This window comes from Tupaia chinensis, unplaced genomic scaffold (genome assembly GCF_000334495.1).
Source record: "Tupaia chinensis unplaced genomic scaffold, TupChi_1.0 Scaffold000248_1, whole genome shotgun sequence".
NCBI classification, from domain to species: domain Eukaryota; kingdom Metazoa; phylum Chordata; class Mammalia; order Scandentia; family Tupaiidae; genus Tupaia; species Tupaia belangeri.
This window is the reverse complement of record NW_006159726.1, coordinates 1,907,192-1,918,669: the sequence shown is the minus strand read 5'-3', so window position 1 is coordinate 1,918,669 and position 11,478 is coordinate 1,907,192.

The window sequence follows — 11,478 nt, the reverse complement described above, 5'->3', positions numbered from 1 at the left end:
TCGTTCCCTCTTGCCTACTCATGGAAGAAATAAATAAATAAACTTAGACAAAATCATCTTACATATGTCACAGATGTACTGGAGTGATTTCCACAGACACGGGTGCTCTGCACTTCTGGAAGAGCTGTTATTATAAATTTTTATTCCAAACATGAAAATGACAGAGGGATGTGGGAATGCAGGGGTGATTAGGCCCAGCACCACAGCAGGACATGGGTTCTTGTCTCACACTCACGAAGAATTAGAGAAATGGACACAGAGAGGGGAGAGCAAGCAGAGAGTTTACTGAAGGAGAAGGAAGGAAGAACAGAACTCCCAAGCAGGGAGCAGGTCCCAGAAAATAGGCTGTGACTGGACAACTGAGGTGAGGGGTTTTTATCTGGGTCAGAGGGACTTTGTTCAAGCTTCTGTTTTTTATTTAGACTTGTTTAATCTCTGAGAAACTGACTTTATGTGAGAAGAGAGAAGCAGCTTGCAGAAAGACCAGCTATCATATTGAGAAGAAATGCCAGCTCATTGACAAACTTAGTGCTTACAGGTAGTGAGTCATCTGTAGGAAGTGCTGTTATAGAATGGGAGAGTTGAGCTGTGTTGTGTAAAATTCTAAGTTCTCTAGCTCCAGATCTTTGAGATTAGAGGCCTGTCTTGAGACACAGAATTTAAAAACTACAAACACATGTAAAATAAGAAAAGACAAGTTTTAATATGAAAGCGAGCATTTTTAATAGAAAAGAATTATACCTCCATGCCTGAATGGCATGCAGATGGGCAGCTGCCAGAGAAGGACAACTGCATTGAATATAGGATTAGGTGTTACTTTTATTTGAGGATTTACTAATGAATATTTAGCAGGGGAAGATCTGTCATAATATCTGGGTTCTTTTCTTAATCTATTTTAAAAATTTAATTTATTATTATTATTTTAATTTGCTATTGGGTATATGAGCTCACCAGAGAGAGAGAGAAAGAGAAAGTGAGAGAAGGAAAAAGGGAGAAAGCAAGCAAGCAAGCTGCCAGGTCCGGGACTCAAACCATAATCATCCATGTGAGAGTCAAGCACCTTAATCACCACGCCACCTGCTCACCCCAATATCTGGGTTCTTTGTTTGATTTTGTGGGTTTTTTTCCTGCATTTGTGCATATCTCTTTCAGGTGAGGAATTTAATGATCTAATCACACATACCTAGTGTGGTTTTTGAAAGTATGAGGATCCATATCTGGATGAGCTGCCCAATGGGTTTATTGTGAGAATCAGGATGTTGACTTAACATCCCATCACAATGGTGAATTTCTGTGTTTATATTTGTGAAGGCAGGAGGGAAGATAACAACCTTCCTGGCCGGGAGCTGGGTGTGAGGAAGGAATTCTCCAAGTGGGTCTGATTGTAACTCCTCTAAGTTGTGATTGATGTGAAAGATGTCTTTCTGCTATTATCTTAGGGCTGCCCACTCTTTTCTAGCTAACTGCCTACCACAATATCACTACCAATCTTTTTTTTTTTTTTTTTTGAGAGGTTTTTGCTATAGGGCACATGTGCTCGCCAGAAAGACACAGAGAGACAGAGAGACAGAAAGTGAGAAATCACCCCCCAGGGGAGATGGCCACGCCGCAATACCTTCTCCATTCTCCTCTCGGGATCTTGGACACTCACACACACGCGCCCGGCTCGAGTTTAAGCCACTGGGTCCAGGACTCGAACCGCAGTCGACTACGTGGGAGTCCAGCAACATAGTCATTATGCCAACTGCTGGTCCCAATATCACTACCAATCTTGAAATTTGTTTTTGTGATGTCAGAGGGTCCTTTATCATGAAGTTGCAAGAGTAAATTATTATTCAAGGTCTTTTGCTCTTTTGCTTAGCTGTCATTATCCCAAACAAGTTGTAAGCAGCTCTGGTTGTAAGCAGTTCTCTGTGTAAGCAAGCAGTGAGAGCTAATAACTTGACTTCTAGTAAGAGTAGTGAATGATGGGAACCAGCAGTTAGCGTAATGGCTATGTCGCTGGATTCCCACATAGTCGACCGCGGGTCGTGTCCCGGACCCGATGGCTTAAAACTCTCGCCGGGCGCGTGTGCGTGCGTGCCCAAGATCCAGAGAGGAGAATGGAGGAGAAGGGATTGCGGCACGACCATCCCCCCTGGGGGGTGATTTCTCGCTTTCTGTCTCTCTGTCTCTCTCTGTCTGTCTGGCGAGCGCACGCGCCCTACAGTGAAAATCTCTCAAAAAAAAAAAAAAGAGTAGTGAATGATTTTTATTAAAAGCTAGACCAGAGTGACTCCATCTTATAAGTTGTCTCTATCTTAGTATATGTGTGTGTCCATTTTCTATCACAGTGACTTTTCCTCTGGGGCCCTGCCCTATCTGCCTACTCGCTGGGTCTAACTCCTGTCTCAAAAGGAACTAAAAATAATAGGAGACTGAATTATGCTTGTATTTACCAATCTAAACAGTTCTAAAGAACTTTCACCCCCACATACAGTATTCTGGTAACTGATAAGAGAAGTCGGGTCACACTTTTTCCTTTAGATTTTTGCCATAGGGCACATGTGCTCACAGGAGAGAGACAGATAGACACAGTGAGAGGTTAAGTGAGAAATCAACCCTGTTAAAAGAAAAATAAACTAGCCAATTTAATAGAGTTTTAATTAAGCAAATATTAACATGATTTCACTTGGACAGTTGTTCCTGGACTTCTGGACAACTCCAGCTAGCCTCGTGGTCAACTCAGTATTCAAGTTCTGGAAAAGGAAAATTGATGTACAGAAACCCAAGTGAAGAAATGAGGTAGAGAAACAATTGGATTGATTACAGGTGTATGGCAGACTGTACAAACAGCCCAAAAGGTGGGCTTTTTGTGAGTGACTGAAGTGTGGCTAGTGTGATTGGTTATAAAAAAATAGCCTACCATGTACAATTTCAGCTTATCCATATAAATCCAAATGTGAGAGTACAGTGGCCATTTTAGGCCAAAATAGTTTAATTTAATAATTATTCCCCCACCCCCACCCAGGGAGGATGGCTACACCACAATCCTTTCTCCTCCATTCTTCTCCTGGGATTTTGGGCACACATGCATACATGCCGAGTGTGATTTTCAAGACACCAGGTCCAGGATTTTAATTGCAGTCCCATGTGGGAGTCCAGTGCCTTAGTCATCACACCACCTGCTGGCCCCCACACTTCTTTTTTAAACATTCTTTTGTAGTTCATCAAATTTAAAATGGTCTAGAAACTGTGCATACACACTGTGATTACAACCTCATTTTAAAAATATTTTTAAGAGCCTGATTCAAAAATACAATATAGACACCAGCCATGGTGGCACAGGGTAAAGCTGAAGCCACATGGGAAGGTCCTAGGTTCTAGGGCCCAAGGTTTCCCTGTATGTGAATAGTGTGTGTGCATTCATGATCCCGATTTGCTGAATCTGTGGGTGGATTGCAGCATGATCATCTTGTTGGGGTTGCCTAGCTCTCTTTCTTTTTCTCATGGAAGAAATAAATAAAACCTTTTTAATAAAGAGCAACATATAGAAAGTGGAAATAGAGGAACAAGCAGTTGGCGTAATGGCTATGTCACTGGACTCCCATGTAGTCGACCGCAGTTCGAGTCCTGGACCCAGTGGTTTAAACTCACACCGGGCACATGTGTGTGCGTGCCCAAGATCCTGAGAGGAGAGTGGAGGAGAAGGGATTGTAGTGTGGCCATCCCCCACTGAGGGGTGATTTCTCTCTTTCTGTCTCTCTGGCAAGTGCACTCACCCTATAGCAAAAAACTCTCAAAAAAAAAAAAAACAGAGAGACTAAAAAAAGAAAGTGAACATAGCTCCAAGTCTGCTTATTAGCTGCCAGAGAAGGGTAATATTGATACAATTGATCATCAGTCAGAGATCAGAGTCCTGATAAGAAACACATGAAAAATTCAGCTGGAATTTTGGATTAATTGGCTTTTTTTTTGAGAGTTTTTTGCTATAGGGTGCGTGCACTCGCCAGACAGACAGACTGACAGAGAGACAGAGAGACAGAAAGAGAGAAATCACCCCTCAGTGGGGGATGGCCACACCGCAATCCCTTCTCCTCCATTCTCCTCTCAGGATTTTATACAGTTACACACACATTCCAGGTGTGAGTTTTAAGCCACTGGATCTAGGACTTGAACCACAGTCGATTACATGGGAGTAACTGTTATGCCATCTGCTGGTTGCAAAAGACCGATTTTTTTATTGAATTGCTTTTTGGGGAGATTGTCTTTATCTTTCCATCAAAGTGAAAGGCAGAGATTAACTTGACTAAGTATCATGACTTTTATCTTTCTTGAATTAACAAAATAATCTGATTTTAGTAGCATTTATAGTTTAATGAAGTTAAATATTTTTGTGTTTACCAGAGAGACAGAGAGAGGGAAAGTGTAAAAGCAAGCCATAGGTCTGGGACCTGAACCACAGTTGGCCACGTGGGAGTCAGGTGCCCCAACAACCACACCAACTGCTCACTTCAGAAAAGACATTTTTAAAAATTTTTTTTAATTTTTGCTATAGGATGCGTGCGCTCGCCAGACAGACAGAGAGAGACAGAGAGACAGAAAGCGAGAAATCACCCCCAGGGGGGATGGCCACGCCGCAATCCCTTCTCCTCCATTCTCCTCTCGGGATCTTGGGCACGCACACACACGCGCCTGGCGTGAGTTTAAAGCTACTAGGTCCAAGACACGAACCGCGGTCGACTACGTGGGAGTCCAGCGACATAACCATTACGCTAACTGCTGGTTCCCCCGAAAAGACTTTTTAAGAAGGAAATATTTTCAAAGGTATGGACTGAGCTAAAGGAATCAAAAGGGATGCTGAAACACCTGGGGACACAATGGTGCGAAGCCATTACTTGACCTACAAGGTATGGGGAAGTAATGGTGTTAAGGAACTCCAGCTGAGAGCTGGTGCTGTGGATGATGGCATGATAGAAGATATAGTTGGGGAGAGGAAACCATGGCCATGACCTTAGCTAAGTGAGGGTGAGGAGCGGGGGAGGGGTGTTGATAGTGTTGTAATAAACACCCGGACATTTCACTCCTGCCCTTTACTCTCTTGCCAGCCCCTACTCCCTTGGCACAACCTAATCAGCAGCAAAAAGTCAGGGGTTCCCTGATGATGCATATTCCATGGAGATCAGAGCAGGGCAGAGAGGATGGAAAATCAATGTGGAAGAGAGAGAAATGGAGATAACCAACACTGGCCTTCAGACCTTTCAAACAGTGTTTATACAAAACAGGTTGAGGAAATTGAAGGCAGTTATCTGGTTTATAATTCAAGCCCCTCTTAAGATGATGCTTTTAAGAAGGTCTTGTTTGCCCAGTGTTCCATATTGATCAAATTGAGTAGATAATTGTTTGTTTACCTTACCTTTTCACTTTGCCTCCCAGGTCCCAGTCAGTGGGAATGCCTCGAGCTGCATCTCTTAAGTGAGGTTGATTTGAACTTAATTGCTTATCTGCTACAAGAAGGACACTGCTTGGCTTTTAAAATTATTATTATTATTCATTCTTGTTGTTCAAATTGTGTCTTGAAATATTGAAAGTTAAAGAGATGATTTCAAGAAGAACCTGGACTTGAAATTGCCTAGAGCTGTATGATTTCAGAGGATTCTCTGACTCTTGTCTTTTTAGGCGAAGAGAAGAGTAAACACATTTATAAATGTCAGACATGGCCCCTGTAGGGGCTATTGATGCAGGCAGCCAGAGCTAGCATTTAAAAAATTATCCAAAGGGCTTGATTCAATATCATTGCTGACCAGGAGTCTGAGAAAGAACTGATGTTGATGTGCTTGGAAAGCCCTACCTTTCCTTGATCCTCTGTCTCAGCACACAAGAACTTCTTTAAAGAGGCAACAGCTCTTGTGGTATGAGTATAGAAGCTTTACCTGAAATCATTGAGCAGCTGGGGTGAGGTACTGCCTACTAACCTTTATACCCCCAGTGCCTCTTTCCTGAACTAAGTTACTTGTCATTTATTAAGGATCTCGGCCTTAATACTTTATACTTCTTGTATCCCTGAGATTCTTCTGAGAATTTAATTCTATCCACATATATTCTATTTCAATGATACCATCATTGTTTATCACCCTGATAATCATTGAGCTCCTTCCCACAATGCTTTAGACTTCAAAATATTATTCTGAGACCAGCAGTTAGTGTAATGGCTCTGTTGCTGGACTCCCATGTAGTCGATTGGGAGCGGTTCGAGTCCCAGACCCGGTGGCTTAAACTCACGCTGGGTGCGTGTGTGTGAATGCTCAAGATCCCGAGAGGAGAATGGAGGAGAAGGGATTGCAGCGTGGCCATCCCCCCTGGGGGGTGATTTCTCATTTTCTGTCTCTCTATCTCTCTCTGTCTTTCTGGTGAGCTTGTGTGCCCTATAGCAAAAACCTCTCCAAAACAAAACAGAACAAAAACAAAAAACAAAATATTATTCTGCATGCTTTCTATATTTTCCTTGCCCCCACTTCTTTCTCACTGGTATAATAGTATTAGTATCACTTTTCCAGTCTTTCTATATGTTTTTATTTCCCCCAAAGGGCATGTGCACATGCAAGGAAGAGAGAGATACCACCAATGGGATGTGGTCATACCACAATTCCTTTTCCTCCATTTCTGATCCCATCAGGATTCTGGAGTATTTTATAGGCCACTGGGGCTGGGATTCAAACAGTGTTTGGATTAGAACTATGGTCAGCTATGTGGGATCTAGGACCCTATGCATAGCACTTAACTGCTGTGTTATGGGACTGGCCCTCTTTTATCCTGTACTGAAGATGAAATAATGATTCATAAAATATATTCAAAGAAATGTCTAACTTATGTGTCAGAAAAGATTATAAAAAATATGTATGCTGGGGACCAGCAGTTAGAGTAATTGCTATGTCGCTGGACTCCCATGTAGTCGACCGTGGTTCGCATCCTGGACCTGGTGGCTTAAACTCATGCCTGGCGCATGTGCATGTGTGCCCAAGATCCCGAGAGGAGAATGGAAGAGAAGGGATTGTGGCGTGGCCATCCCCCCTGGGGGGTGATTTCTTGCTTTCTGTCTCTCTGTCTCTGTCTGTCTGGCGAGCGCACATGCCCTATAGCAATAAAAACTCTTAAAAAAAAAGAATATTGGGAACCAGCAGTTAGCGTAATGGCTATGTCATTGGATTCCCACATAGTCGACCGCAGTTCGTGTCCCGGACCCGGTGGCTTAAAACTCACACCGAGCGTGTGTGCGTGCGTGCCCAAGATCCTGAAAGGAGAATGGAGGAGAAGGGATTGCGGCATGGCCATCCCCCCTGGGGGTGATTTCTCGCTTTCTGTCTCTCTGTCTCTCTCTGTCGGTCTGGTGAGCGCACGCGCCCTATAGCAAAAACCTCTCAAAAAAAAAAGGAATATTAAGTATGCTAAAATAAATTTGATTTAATAAAAAAAAAAACTTAAAAAAATATATGTATGCTACCCTTTCCTCTTCCAGAGATTAGATAACAGAGTATAGAAAAAGTGGAAAGAGATGGCAGAGACTCAAATGAAAGAGGAAAGACAGAGAATGGAAAGAATAAACTTTTCTGTCATGATAGTCAGGTAAAAGGGATCCAGAGAAAGGGCTACCTTAGAGTGTGGATTTCATTTCTCTCACCTTTGCCAACTCACAAGCTGTGGACAGCCCACCTTTCAATAATGATGAGCATTTGTATGTCTCTTCTATCCACCCTTGACAAAAAGGTGGAGATGGTAGGCTTGAAAAGAAAACCTCAGATCTTGGTCATGTGGAATCAAACAGGACCAGTTGGGAGTATCCTTAAGCAGAGCAATTGTAGATACATATTTACTGTTCCACATTAATTTAAAGAACTTATCAGAAGGATTAAGATCTGCTGCTTGTGACTGAAAACCCGAAATACAGTCTGGCAGGTGGTATGGTGGTTATAGCGCTGGACTCCCACATGGGAGACCATGGTTTAAGTCCAGGACCTGCTGGCTTGCACTCCTATCCAACACTCCCAGGCAAATTAAAAAATAATAATAATAAATAAGTAGAATTAAATAATTCTTTTAAAAATGTTAAAAAAAGAGAAAAGTCCTAAATAGTGGCTTAAACAAAAAGAAGTGTATTTCTCATGCAAAACAAGTCTAGCAATGCTCAAAATTCTAATTACTTTGCCAGCCCCTTACTATTTCATGGTCTCAGATGGCTATGTCAGGTCTAGCCTTCACATCTATATTCCAGGTAATAGGAAGAAGATAGGAAAAGAGATGATCCTTCCTTTAAAGAAAACTTGGACAGAACTTAGTCACACTTAGCTGAAAGGGAGGCTGACAGTTTCTAGCTATGATTATAGTCATGATCTGCCTCAGCTTTAGGGGCTTATAATATTCTTAGGGAAGCACTAAGCAAAACAATCTGCTTAGGGAAACCCCTAGTGAATGACTGAGCAAGGCAGTGGTACTTCAGAGCTGATCCTTTACTGCCTTGGGACTCCTTTAATGGGTACCCTTTCCTTCCTCTGGGTTAACTGTGATTCAGATCTGCCTCGTCCCCTAATGATTTCCCTTCCCCAAACATTTTAAAAAATTATTTTATTTATTTAATTTTATTTGTTATCATTTATTTTTTAATTTGACAAGAGAGACAGAGAGAGAGAGAAAAGTAAAGTGAGAAAGTAAGTTGCCAGGTCTGGGACTTGAACTACAGTCAGCCATGTGAGAATCCAGTGCCTTTAACCACCATGCCATCTGCCATAGTCCACCCCCATCTTACATCCTCCCTGTTTCTTATCATGGCTACTATTGTCAATAAATCTTTTCCATTCCTAGTTCCATCTCAACTTTAGATTTCTAGAGAACTCAATCAGCATAAAAAGATAATGATTTAGTCTAGAAGAATGAGTAGGAAGCATCCAGGTGAAAATTCAAATTAGGGAGAATGAAGCCCAGGAAGCAGCACAAGTAAAAGGTGACATTATGCAACATTGCGCTGCTACTGCTGATGTACACAATGTGTGTATTACGAGACGAGGGTTGTTATTGGAATAGAGAGGAGCATGGAGGGCCAAACCAGGAAACTGACATTGGTATAATACAAGTAATTTGCCTATAGAGCTCATTTGGATTTTTACCAAAGAACAATATATAAATATTTTTGAGGTTTTTGCGATAGGGCATGCACACTTTCTGGAGAGAGACATAGACAGGGAAAGTGAGAAATCACTCCCCAGCAGGGGGAGGGAGGGCGGCGTGTGTGTGTGGATGACTGTGCCGCAATCCCATTTTCTCCATTATCATCCTGGGATTTTGGGAACACATGCACACGTGTCCAGTGTGATTTTCAAGTTGTCATGTCCAGGACTTGAACCTTGGTCGGCCATGTGGGGGCCTGTTGCCACCTCCCCTTCCGGAATAACAGTATTTTAAAAGTTGAAGCATTAGCATTTCAATAGTGATGTGTATATTAAGTCAAGTATAATCGCTAATGGCTTATGTGGACCATCAATCAGAAATAATTTCAATGATTCTGGTGAGCACGTACCAACCTGTATAAGTACATTTCCTCATTTTGGTAATATACTATGCTTATATAAGACGTTATAGTTGGTGACAGCTGTGTTTAGGATAAATGGGATCTCTCTGTGCTATTTTTGGAAATAACTGAAAATCTATAACCTTTTTTCCTTCATAATTTATAAAATGATCTTTATAAAGTGATACTTGGAGACCTAGTGAATTAACTTATTCTCAATAACCTTTCACTCAAGGATTTTAGCATCTGCTGAGATCTTCCACTGGATTGATCATTACAAGGGTGCAAAGTGATAATTTTTTATAATTCCTTTTAAAGTTACTACCTGACATTTTTCTGTAAAGAAGACCTTCCCCTTTTTTAAAATTTTTTATGTTCTGTTAATAAGTGTTAACTTATTCATTTTGCCATAACATAGTGGTCTGATGGATTTTTATTGATACTGTATTAATTATCTTAATAATTCTTAGTGATGCTCAAATTGTTCCCATTTTATTAGGCAACATTACTTGTGGCAAAAAAAAAGGCACCCTCTGATTGGCAAGTAGCATCTGAATTGATGCTACTATAAATGAACTATAACTAATTAATGTAAATGCTATAATTTGGGGTTCATTAAGGTGGCAACTGTTCAAATTGGCTAAGTTCTATGTGAAGAACCATGTGCACTTATTACAAAAGTTATGAGCTTCTATGGGGCTAAAGATCGCTAACCCAGTCTAGATTCCACATTTACTATTCTGATGTGAAACTTTTGCTTCTTAGTACCTAAACTACCACTTGGAAAACTCAAGTACTGCTATTTGGATGGCTCTGTGAGCCACTGTAAGGACATCTATGGAGGATACAGTGAACTCCATTCTGCTGGCAACCTGTGGCTTACCTCTGAGCAGTCTGATGCCAAATATAGTCTGTGGTAGTTTCATGAGTATGAAGGTTTAGTTGAACCCATGAAGACTCCCTAACGGGAGTTGCATTATATTTTAAGTTTATTTTGTTTATTGAGAAAGAGAAGTCCCCTATAGCGTCTTTTTTGTTTTTCGTAGAGAGATTTTTGTTTTAGGGCACGTGTACTTGCCACAGAGACAGACAGACAGACAGAAAGCGAGAAATAACTCCCTAGGAGTGATGGCCACACTGCAATCCCTTCTCCTCCATTCTCCTCTTGGGATTTTGGGCACACACTCAACATGTGCCTGGCATGAGTTTTAAGCCACTGGATTCAGGATTTGAACAGGGGTTGACTACATGGCAGTTCAGTGACATCACCATTATGCCTTCTGCTGGTCCCTCCCCTATAGGGTCTTACTATGCTTCTATACTCCCCAGACTCACCCAACCAGGATCATGGGCAAACTTGTGGGTATAGCTGGTGTGTTCAGGCTAACCTGTGAACTGAATCCCTGCCATCCCCATGTGGCTCCAGTATTGCAGTGTTGCCTACTGCCAGTGTCACCATGGTTAGGTCAGGGAGCTGCACTACTTTAAAAAGAATACTCAGAAATATTACTTTCATCACATTTCCACTTTTTTTCCCATCTATGATTTATGTTTCCAATGTTTATTTTTGCAAATTCACCTAAATACACACACACACTGCACATACACAAGTATATATATATATACACACACACACATATATATATTTCATACTTTGATTTAATCACTTGACAATATATCCTAAAACATCATTCCATATCAATTCATAGAGACCCTTTTCATTCTTTGTTTTGGTAATGACTGTAGAGTATCTCATTGTATAGACATATCAATGTTTATGTAATCAGTATTTTATGAATGGGCATGTAAATAATTTTGAATACTTGGATATTAAAAATAATTCTATAATAAATAAACTTGTACATATGATTTTCTTGTTTGCAAAAGCTTATCATTAGGGTAAATGCCAAGAAGTAGAACTGCAGGGTCAAAGGGTAGAT